Below are 12,138 nucleotides of genomic sequence, written 5' to 3'. Positions count from 1 at the left end.
TGTGATGACACACACAAGCCATTTGACTGAATTCAGAAAATATAAAGGAGAACAAGCCCCAGAGAACAAACAGGACGGTTGAATTCCACCCAACACTTCTTTTTATTCACAGGATCGCAGACAGCTACTTTGACTGTGGTAGCCTCCTTCCGATAGGCATCTCGGTATCCTAAAGAATGATGATCTCATTACAAGAGTGTCCCCATCCCCTTTATCCTACAAAATGTGGTTGTCATGAAAGGGAACTTGATTTTTGGCACGAGTGAATTACCAAACACTGAAACGAAACATTTTCATCGGGGTTTATCTCTTACAAAAACACAAAAACAAAAACAAAACAAAACAAAACACCAAAACATTTTCTTTCCTTGACCCTGCCGTGGGCATTTCATGAAACGTCAGAAACAGTTCACTTTACAATTTGCGAAGGAAAAGCAGTGACTTGCCCTCCCCCTGGAAGGGTTTTTGTACATGTGGCTTTTTATTGGCTGTGAGCTGCTGAAGTCCAAGGGCATCGACTTTTCAGAGGCTGAGAGGGAAGCTTCTGGCTTTTGCCTGCCTGGTTTGTGGATGAGACGAGGAAGGATGAAAGGAAGGTGTAGGTGGTGGTCTGGAGCTGACAGAGCTTGTCTGCCCGAGGATATCTTGACATCACATTTTACCAAAGCTTTTAGGAGTGGGAGTTTTGACTTTATTGTGTGTGTGTGTTTTAAATGTTTTATTTATTTTTGAGAGAGCACAAATGCGGGAGGGGGAGAGAGGGAGGGGCAGAAGAATCTGAAGCGGGCTCTGAGCTGCCAGCCGCCAGCCTGACGTCGTGGGGCTCGAACTCACGAACCGCGAGATCATGACCTGAGCCGAAGTCAGACGCTCGACCGATGGAGCCACCCAGGCGCCCCAGGGAGTGTGCAAGCTGATTTTAAAGCAAGGGTGTTTTTTACTCATGTGGCATATGAGGAAGGCAGCCGGCGTGATGGGTATTTGGAAAATGTTTGAAAAGCTTGAATGCGTGGACTGTCTGGAAATTAGGGAGAGAGGATCCAAGAAGCCTGTTTCACTTGCTATGTCTGCGTAAAAAAATTATTTCAAACCTGAGTGGCTTAAAACGATGGCAGCGTTTGTTTTGTGTAGGGACCCACAGTTTGGGCGGTAGCCGTAGATATTTCTGTTCCACTCTGGCACCGGCTTGGGTGGTTCCAAGGCCGGGCTGAAATGCTGTGAAGACGCGTTCACTTACACTCCTGGCAGTTGGCTAGAGCACTTGCACGTGGCTTTTTGTAGAGCTCGGGCCTCCTCCTGACATTGCAACTGGGTTCTAAGGGCAACGACCCCGAGACCAAGAAGACAGCTGAGTGGCAGCGAGACCACCTCTTGGACCTAGTCTTGGAAGCCACACGGCATTACCTCCTCCGGGTTCTGCACCGAGAAGGTCGCAGAGTCCTGTCTGGGTCCAAAGAGAGCAGACCTTGATTCCCCCTCTTCACGGGGAACGGCAGGTTCTTGCAGGCACCGATAGAATGAGAATGTGACCGTGGTCATTGTTGGAAAATGACTCCGCTTCTTCCCGGAGAGTCCATGAGAGGAGCACCAAGTGAGCGGGCAGGAAGGCTGAAGCATATGCTGTTCCTGCTTTGCCGGCGCCCCGGTGCAGCTGGAACAGAGAAATGAGGTAGTGAGTTGTTTTCGTTTTTCTTTTCTGTAGCTCTGAATGAAAACACAATTCAGAGGTGCTTGTTGTACTACCAGAAACTTGATAACAAGGCATCGTTGGCATTATCAAATCTAGGCATCCCAACAACAATCTTGGCAGGTGGGAAAGGCAGGCATCCGACTCCCCATCTGGGGGAGGAGGAGGCTGAGGACCAGAAAGAGGTAAATGAATTTTCCAGAACCTCAGCATTAGTAAATGTCCATACTGGGGCTCGGACTCACATCTTCAGAGTTCAGATCCAACGTGCTTTTCTGTTCTAACCGTGTCAAACCGGAAAATAGAAGGACAAAAGCAAATAAATGATCAGATGGGAGCATTCTGGGATTGAAGTAAGGAAAGAGATAAGAGGGAACCGAGAGGCTGACTGGGCTAAAAGTTTTCAGAGTTAATCCTTTTTTTGCCACTTCGAGTGCTTTGTGTTGAGTGGTGATGTATTTACAAACTCAGTACGCATCTATTTAAAAAAAGGTTTTCTGAGAGCCTATGATGCACACAGTGCTAGGCAGGTATAACTACAAATTGTATGATTATCGTTTTGAAGGTTCTATTAGGAGAAACAGACACACAGAAAATCATGGGATATGGCCTTTTTAAATGATACTGACAAAATGCTAGGTATTGTATTAAGCTCCTTCCCGCACCAAAATTTCCTGAATACTTTTAGAAAAATATGTTTGAAAGTAATACAATTAGAGCACGGCAAAACTTAACATGTGTCACAGAGTAATCTCGAAGTTTCGAGAGATTTCAGAAAGAAAGCACATAGAAATAGAAACAAAGAAAGACATAAGATATGCCCCTAAATAAACGCAAAACAAGCCTGTTTTGTGGGTAAAATCAGTTCTTGAGGTAATTTAATCCCGTACTGAAAGAATAGCAGAGCAAGACTTTGATGGTGCAATTGTTAAGCAACTGATTAATTTTCTGCATTTGTGACAGATGCCTCAGATGACTTGTTTCCCTCCCTGTGCTGAGCATCCAGCAGCAGTAACAGCACGTTCTCTCAGGATAAAGCCTGACAATTAAACAACCTGGGGACTGAATGGAAGAGAGGAGACCCCGGTCATAGGAACTTTGAGTCTCTCTAACATCCACAGAGAGAAATACAAAGAAGAAAGAAAAGCAAGCATCATAGCTGACTCCAGCATTGGTTCAGAGCTACAATTGAAGTGTTCTTCTGCAAAACGGGAATTCAGAGATGAGCTATTCTCGTAGTGGGCATGCAGTCCAGAGGAACAAAGAAGATATTGGAGGAATATCCCCCATCACCAGATGTATCCATCGATCAGTGAACAAGAATTCTTATTTGGGCTATAATCAGGAGAAACCCTCAGTCACAAATATAGACACCAGGAATCACCAATATTTAATTATGAAAAAGACACGCAATAACTTAGCACATACATGCACATACACAAGCGTGTGCGCACACACACACACACACACACACACCCGAGAGTATCCATAAAAGCAGAGTTGGTAGAGGCAATTAAAAGAACCAAAGTTAAAATACAACCAGAGGGATAATCAAGGAGTCATCCCATCCATTAAACTAACATGCAATATGAAAAAAACATTGGGTGTCTTAAAAATGCTAAATATGATCATCAGAAACAAAGAACACAACTCGTTATGTTGAATGCAGAGTAATACAGCTGAGATTCAGTTATCAAAGTGGGCAGTTGAGGCGATGAATTATCTACCACAAGATGTTGGAGAGTTGCCACGGATGAGGGGCAAAAGGCTAAAAGATATGGAAGATGATCTGGAAATGAAATCTCCAGCTACGGGTTCCAGAAGAGAAGGAGCAGAATGAAGAGTAGAAAATTTCCAGAAGCTAAAGAAGGTCGTGGCTCTTGAGACTGGAGGGGACCCAGAATAAGATGAGCAAGCAAGATAACACACCTAGACATGGTTTAGTGACATCGCAACTATCAAAGAGAAAGGTTTAAATTCTCCACCAGGGAAGGTCAGACAACTGAAAATCAAAGAGAATCAGATGAGCATCAAGCTTCTCATCGCAGATACCAGCAAATAATGAAGCTAACAGTGAGGCAATACCTTCAAAGTCATTTGCTAAAACAACTCAGAGTACACAATGTCCCCATGCCTACTTACTTGTTCATCTGACTGTGAAGGCTAAATAAAAAGGACGTTGGGGCCCCCGGGTGGCTCAGTCGGTTGAGCGTCCGACTTCGGCTCAGGTCACGATCTCGCGGTTTGTGGGTTCGAGCCCCGCGTCAGGCTCTATGCCGACAGCTCGGAGCCTGGAGCCTGCTTTGGATTCTGTGTCTTCCTCTCTCTCTGCCCCTCCCTCACTTGTGCTCTGTCTCTCTCTCCTTCAAAAATAAATAAACATTAAAAAAATTTTAAAAAATGACGTTAAGTCATAAAAGCCTTATGAAACTTACCAACTATAGACGTTTTATAAAATAATTATTTAAGGAGATGTGCAAACAGGATTAAGAAAAATATGAGGGGCGCCTGGGTGGCTCAGTCAGTTAAGCGTCCGACTTCGGCTCAGGTCACGATCTCGCGGTCCGTGGGTTCGAGCCCCGCGTCGGGCTCTGGGCTGATGGCTCAGAGCCTGGAGCCTGTTTCCGATTCTGTGTCTCCCTCTCTCTCTGCCCCTCCCCCGTTCATGCTCTGTCTCTCTCTGTCTCAAAAATAAATAAACTTTAAAAAAAAATTTTTTTAAATAATATTTATTGTCAAATTGGCTTCCATGCAACACCCAGTGCTCATCCCAACAAGTGCCCCCCTCAATGCCCATCACCCACTTTCCCCTCTGCCCCACCCCCCATCCACCCTCAGTTTGTTCTCCATATTTAGGAGTCTCTTATGGTTTGCCTCCCTCCCTCTCTGTAACTTTCTTTTAACCCTTCCCCTCCCCCATGGCCTTCTTTTAAGTTTCTCAAGATCCACATATGAGTGAAAACATATGGTGTCTGTCTTTCTCTGCATGACTTATTTCACTTGGCATAACACTCTCCAGTTTCATCCATGTTGCTACAAAAGGCCAGATTTCATTCTTTCTCATTGCCAAGTAGTATTCCATTGTGTATATAAACCACATCTTCTTTATCCATTCATCAGTTGATGGACACTGAGGCTCTTTCCATAATTTGGCTATTGTTGAAAGTGCTTTTATAAACATTGGGGTATGGGTGCCCCTATGCATCAGCACTCCTGTATCCCTTGGGTAAATTCCTAGCAGTGCTATTGCTGGGTCATAGGGTAGATCTATCTTTAAGGAATTTTTTTGGGGGGGAAATTCCACACTGTTTTCCAGAGCGGCTGCATCAGTTCGCATTCCCACCAACAGTGCAAGAGGGTTCCCGTTTCTCCACGTCCTTGCCAGCATCTGTAGTCTCCTGAGTTGTTCATTTTAGCCACTCTGACTGGTGTGAGGTGGTATCTCAGTGTGGTTTTGATTTGTATTTCCCTGGTGATGAGTGACGTTGAGCATTGTTTCATGTGCCTGTTGGCCATCTGGATGTCTTCTTTGGAAAAGTATCTATTTATATCTTCTGCCCATTTCTTCACTGGATTATTTGTTTTTTGGGTATTGAGTGTGGTAAGTTCTTTATAGATTTTGAATACTAACCCTTTATCTGATATGTCAGTTGCAAATATCTTTTCCCATTCCGTCAGTTGTCTTTTAGTTTTGTTGATTGTTTCCTTTGCAGTGCAAAAATTTTATCCTGATGAGGTCCCAATAGTTCGTTTTTGCTTTTAATTCCCTTGCCTTTAGAGATGTGTCAAGTAAGAAGTTGCTGTGACCGAGGTCAGAAAGGTTGTTGCCTGCTTTCTCCTCTAGGGTTTTGATGGTTCCCTGTCTCACATTTAGGTCTTTCATCCATTTTGAGTTTATTTTTGTGTATGGTGTAAGAAAGTGGTCCAAGTTCATTCTTCTGCATGTTGCTGTCCAGTTTTCCCAGCACCATTTGTTAAAGAGACTGTCTTTTTTTTCCATTGGATGCTCTTTCCTGCTTTGCCAAAGATTAGTTGGCTACACTTTTGTGGGTCCACAAAACAGTTCTGTCCACAAGACAGTTCTGGAGTCTCTATTCTATTCCATTGGTCTATGTGTCTGTTTTTGTGCCAATACCATACTGTCTTGATGATTACAGGTTTGTTGTAGAGGCTAAAGCCTGGGATTGTGATGCCTCCTGCTTTGGTTTTCTTCTTCAATATTATTTTGGTATTGGGGGTCTTTTGTGGTTCCATACAAATTTTAGGATTGTTTGTTCTAGCTTTGAGAAGAATGCCAGTGCAATTTTGAATGGGATTGAGCAAGTCCATTAAAAAGAACAAGGTATCCTGTACTATATATCTTCTATAACTTGTTTTACTTCATTTGATATTATGGTTTTGGCTTATGTCTTAGTTGATTGATAATAGTAAAATATAGGTTCCAATTATTTTATTTTTAAAATAGTTTCCAATTATTAATTGCTCCAAGGAATACATTGTGTAAGTCACATTTTATCCATTCATTGCCCTCATTTAGAGGCAAGTATAGTTTTTAAATTTTTTCACTATTATAAACAATAATTCAGTAAACACATTTACATATTTTTGTGTTCACAAAGAGAGTTATTCTGGGTGAAATCAGGCAATAGAATTACCAGTCTCCAAAGATAAGCATCTCCAATTTTATGAGGCATGGCCTAATTGCTCTCCAAAGTAGTGAATTAATTATTTAAGTTATTTAAAGGGTAAATTCAAATTTAAAAAATGTGCAGAAGCATGCATACAGATGATACATACACACTTCAGAGCAGTCTGTATCTGTGAGGAAGGAGGGAGGCAAAGACAGGGGCACCTTTGGGTTGGATCTGTAATATTTTATTTCTTTAAAGGGATCTGATGCTAACATGATAAATTGTTACCCGGTAAAAAAATGGGGGTGGGCAGCACCTGGGTTATGGCATTTTCTCATCTTTGCTTGAAACATTTCGTAATGACATGTATTAGAAATTAAAATTGCCTATTACTTAAAATTGGCTTGGGTAAGCAAGGGGATGGTGAGAGAAGTTTTGAGTCTAACTCAAACTCAAACTCAAAGCGTTACTTACAGGATAAGTAATGCTTTCTTGGGAGGCAAGAGGGAAAGAGGACACCCAGATGAAGAGGCTGTGTGAACCAGGGCAGAGAGGTGGGAAAAGCAAGACGTCTCTGGGCTCAGGCTGCATTGGTAGGAGACTGGCGGGAATTTGGATGCAAGGACCAGGTTTGGGACAGATGATTAGAAGTCCTGAAATTCTGGACCGAACTGCTCAATCTCTTGGACTTTATCTCATGGGTAGTGCAGAGCCACGGAAGGCTTGAAACAGAAAGATCTGGGTTTTAGAAAGAACAGAGGAAGCCATCTAAAGATGAATGGAGGTGGAAAATATTTCAGGCAGGCAGGCGCAGCACAACGTGGAATGATGAAGGTCATGAATAAGCAGTGGCAGAGGAGCCAGACCTGGTGACCAACCCGAGGTAGGGCATTGGACGCGGATGGAAAATCGTAGATCGGTCCTTCTAGTTGTGATGATGGAGAAGGGCAGTGCCATTAATGAAGACAAGAAATACAGAAAAGAGGTGAAGGTTTGGAGGACAGATAAAAGAGTTTGGTTTATCTTTCTTAGTTCGGAATTTTTTTTTGAAAAATGTTTTGAAGTTTTAAAACTTTTTTGAAAGCTGAAATCTTTTGCAATTTGAAATGCATGTGCCGTTTGGAGATGCCAGAAAGCAGTGGGAAAGACCTTTGACCATCAAAAGTGTCAAAAGATACGTGCTGCACACACAAACTATTCGGTTTATCCTGCACCAACTCCCAGTGCGCCTGGTGTAACCGGTGCGTGGGTTAAGTAACGTGTATGGGTTTGGGGCTCAAAACCAGCTTTGTCTAACTCCCAAGGAAAGGGAACGGAACAAGCTAACACGCGCCGGGTGCCTTCTGGGGTGTGGCTGATATTGGAAGCATGACTCACTTACTCAATTCCCCGAATAGTTTAGATTCTACGGCCACCCCCACTTTACAGATGAAACAATGCTGACCTTACATACATTATGTAACTTGTGGTCACTTAATGTGCCCGAAAATGGGGTACTGGCTGGAATCATGGGCTCTGGGATCCAGCTGCCTGGTTTAGCAACAAGCCTCTTGGTGTTCCTGGGGTGTCCCGCTCCTCCTTTCAACCTTCGCTGATGACTGCACTTTCTGAGTAACGATGAGCATGCACAGCACACGGAAGGATGCTTCACATGTAGTAAAGTGCTCAACACAAGGGCGCTATTGTTTATTATTAAACAAGGTCACCCATCCGATATTATCGTTCTCTGAAGAGTGATGGTGATATACCGACGTACACGAGTGGTGAGCTCACGCTGAAATTCAGGGTCTCCCATCCCCCAACCTTGTAGGTTTCTCCCATGGGCCTCTGCCTTTCTTTAAGACTTCCAGAAGTGTTTGATGCATGTTAGAGGGCTTTACTAAAAGTGCCTGGAGCAAACGTGTGTTGGTGTTTGGAAGAGGATGGGTCTTCATTTACCTGGCGAATCCATGTATCTGCCACCTTACTCCCCCATTCTGTGTACCATGAACCCATTTCTGCCCTCGGATTGGTTTACACCACATAATTGTGCCCTCTGTTATTCTGCCCAGGATCTGCCATCGGCTGTTGAGAGTCATGTATGTTTCTAAGTGGCCTCCTCACTGGGGCACCAAACATTGGGTCCATATCTCAAAAGCTGTGAAGTTGTACAGCCCTGAGAGAACACTTTCCTTTTTCTGGAGAGGAGAATATCATTTTCAACACATTGCTGTGCAATTTGTGAAAAGAAAGAAAGAAAGAAAGGAAGAAAGAAAGAAAGAAAGAAAGAAAAGAAGGAAGAAAGAAAGAAAAGAAGGAAGAGGGAAAAGAAGGAAGAAAGGAAGAAAGAAAGAAAGAAAGAAAGAAGAAAGAAAAACGAAAGAAAGAAAGAAAGAAAGAAAGAAAGAAGAAAGAAAGAAGGAAGGAAGAAAGAAAGAAAGAAAAGAAAAAAAGAAAAGAAAAGAAAAGAGAAAAGAAAAGAAAGAAAGGCTTATAAGTTTTCTGTGACATCAGATGGCAGCTGGAAGTTACCCTGGAAAGGAGTAATGTCCCCTGACACTGATTTGAGCATAATCTCCCCAAGAGGTATCGGACCACACATGTGAGGTTAGTACACTCCAGCTAAATTCCATCCTTCCTTCTGTTGAAAAGCTCCGCGGTTTCCCTTTGGTCCTCCAGGGGATATCTTCCCTTTGTGATGTGGACTGTGGCCACTGCCCACTCCTGCCTCCCATGATAAGCTCGTTTCTCCTTCAGATTGCACCTCTCAGCTCCCTGTTATGACAGTTGGCTTTCTTCTCAGTTCAGAGGCAGCCGAACTCAACATTTGCCCAAGAGAAAATGCTAAGCATTGAATCTTCCTCTTCCATACATTTTCCTCTTCCATGATAAAAGGACCGAGAGGAACGGCCTCCCAAAGAAAGCATTTACTCTGCTTTCTCTCTGTCATATTTGCAACTCAAGGCTTAGGTCTTTGTGGAGATATACTCAGGTGAAATTCTTTTCCCCTGGACTGAATGGTCGAGAAATTACTTACTGAAAGCCTGTACAAATATGACTATTTTCAGAATGTTCTAAATTTTAAAAAAATCTGCCTTGTAATTTTTCAAAGAGGGGTGATTCAGAGAGCATCAACTTCCTGTGATTGTTCACTCCCCAAAGTCATTTTATTTAAGAATTTAGTAGTTAAATTTACTGCTTTTCTGTGCCCTGGCATTACCTTGATATTACTTCTGGACCCACTGGATTCCTTTTCATGTCTCTGTCAACATTTCTCTCTGTGGCTTTCAGCCTTCTTCATCCACTTTCCTTCATGTTCCTGGGGGACCTCTTGAGCTGTCATGTATGATTGACCTTGAACTGGTGCCCATGATGCTAATTCGTTATGACTATGCTTTGCAGCACAGTTGGCCAATCCAAGAATCCTATGACATCCATATTTGAAGCTAGTGATTTGTGAGTGCTTGAATTTTTCAGACTCATAACAAATATTGTAAGAATATTAAAAATAATGCAAATTGTTGTGACAACACGTTGGGTATTTCCTGTTAACTATGCCCAACTATTTTAGCTTTTGTATTCAACATATTCATTCAACCACTATTTGAACACTAATTTGACCCCAGAAGGATGCTGGAGGCAGGCATAGTGGGCATTGTTTCTTCTCACACTGAGCTTATAGTCCAAATAGCCCCTCACACAAAGTACAGTCATAAGTGCTAAGAAGGAGACACATAAGAGACTACAGGAACATGCTACTGGGTGGGAGAGAGTCTAAGAGGGCATGTCAAGAGAAGTCACCCTGAAGTCACCCCAAGCTGAGATCTGAAGGGGATCTTGGAGCTCTTGGGTGAGGGGAGGACATTTTAGTTTCAGAGAAGGGCAGGGGGAAGGGCTGGGGATGGAGGGGAGTATGGCCCACTCAGGACGTGGCAGACAGGAGGCTGAGTGGGATGCTGAGAGGGAAGAAAGGAGTGGTCAGAATGAGCCAGATTGCTTAGAACACTGATGGCCTCAGGAAGGATTTTTGAACTTCATCCTGAGGGCATAAAGAAGCCTTCCTCTGGTCTCCTGGGCTCTTAGCTTTAGGGTCTCAGGTGCTCACTCGATAAAGGAATACAAGACAACATGTCCTGCCTAGAAAACATCCCACCAGTGGCAGGCCATAATGGAGGGCAAGGATGTTCTTTTTTTTTTTTTTTAAGTTTTTAATGTTTATTTATTTTTAAGAGAGAGATAGATCATGAGCAGGGGAGGGGCAGAGAGGGAGACACAGAATCTGAAGCAGGCTCCAGGCTCCAGTTGTCAGCACAGAGCCCAATGTGGAGCTCGAACCCATGAACTGTGAGATCGTGACCTGAGCAGAAGTCGGACGCTTAACCAACTGAGCCACCCAGGTACCCCAAGTATGTTCTTTTGGAAGTTTGTCCAGCCGAGGAGGGGTGAAGCTGAAGGGAGTTTTGGTGTCCTTGAGGCCTTCAATCATTCCACACACTATGTCGTCAAACCCATCTACTCATAATTGCTCTTCTGGTCTTTTCATTTTGGGTATGTAGATGCCACAGGGTCTTTCTTGACTCTAGGCTGCCCTGCTTCTGGTTCCTTCCCTTGGTCACAGCCCACACGGGATCCTGGCCTAGGAGTCTCCCAGGGGGTCACTCTCGTTCTGGATGGAGATGTTTGAATAACAGCAGACATTGTCTTCTCCCCCACCCTGACTTACCTCCCCTAACTTTTCCTTTCCATGTTTCATCTCTTTTTAAGTCGTGAACCCCAAAACCCTTATGAGCCTTTTAATCGAACAACTTTTTGCTGAGTATGAACCGTATGTTTGACTGTGTAGAGATGTGAGGGACTCAAAAAATATCATGGACCTAAGTGTCAGAAGTAAAAATATAGAATTTCCAGAAGAAAATGAAGGAGAAAATGGTTGTGACCATGGATTATACGAAAATTTCTTGAAGAGGGTTCAAAAGCCCAACACAAAAGAAAAAAAAAAAGATGTATACATTGGATTTAATCAAAATCATAAAACAAAACAAAAGCTTTCTCTCTTCAAAACACTGTTAAGAACATAACAAATCAAGCTAGAGACTGGGAGAAATTATTGAAAACGGGTTTGTCTTGAAAAAACACATAGAGAACTCAATAGTAAGAGTAATGAAAAAAAAGAATATGAAAAATCTAGGGAAAAGAGGAGCAATGTTGGAGCAAATCCTTTACCAAAGAAATGATGCTTTGTGTCATTAGTCGTTGAGGAAATGCACATGGAAACCACAATGAGATACCACAACTAGAATTCTCATCAACAGTGGGTAGGAATCCAAAACCGTATGTCCACTTTGGAAAATGGTTGGACAGTTTCATGAAAAGTTAAACACCTACCCACCGTACGACCCACTTATCCCACCCTGGGGGTTTCCCCAAGAGAAATGAAAGGGAATGTCCACACTAAGACTTGTATGTGAATGTTCATAGCAGCCTTATTTGTAGTAGCTGAATCTTCAGACAGCTACCGTGTACCCATCCAAGTCAATTGACATGAGCCATCACAGGGAAGTGTCTTAAAATGCCAGACCAAAGAGAAATGTGCATCATGTACAATTCCATTTATAAAATTCTAGAAAATGCAAACAATTGAGGAATATCTTGGGAAATAGAAAGGAGATCAGTAATTTCCTGGGGACAGCAGAGGGGGCAGATAACAGAGGGCATGGGGGAATCCATAAAGGCATAAGGAGTGTTATCTTGAGGTGGATGATCGTGTCATATGTGCAAAATTCATCCAGCTGCACACTTAAATATGTGAAATTTCTCATACATTAATTCTACCTACATAAA

This window comes from Neofelis nebulosa, chromosome 1 (genome assembly GCF_028018385.1).
Source record: "Neofelis nebulosa isolate mNeoNeb1 chromosome 1, mNeoNeb1.pri, whole genome shotgun sequence".
Lineage (NCBI taxonomy): Eukaryota > Metazoa > Chordata > Mammalia > Carnivora > Felidae > Neofelis > Neofelis nebulosa.
Note: the sequence above shows the minus strand (reverse complement) of the source record.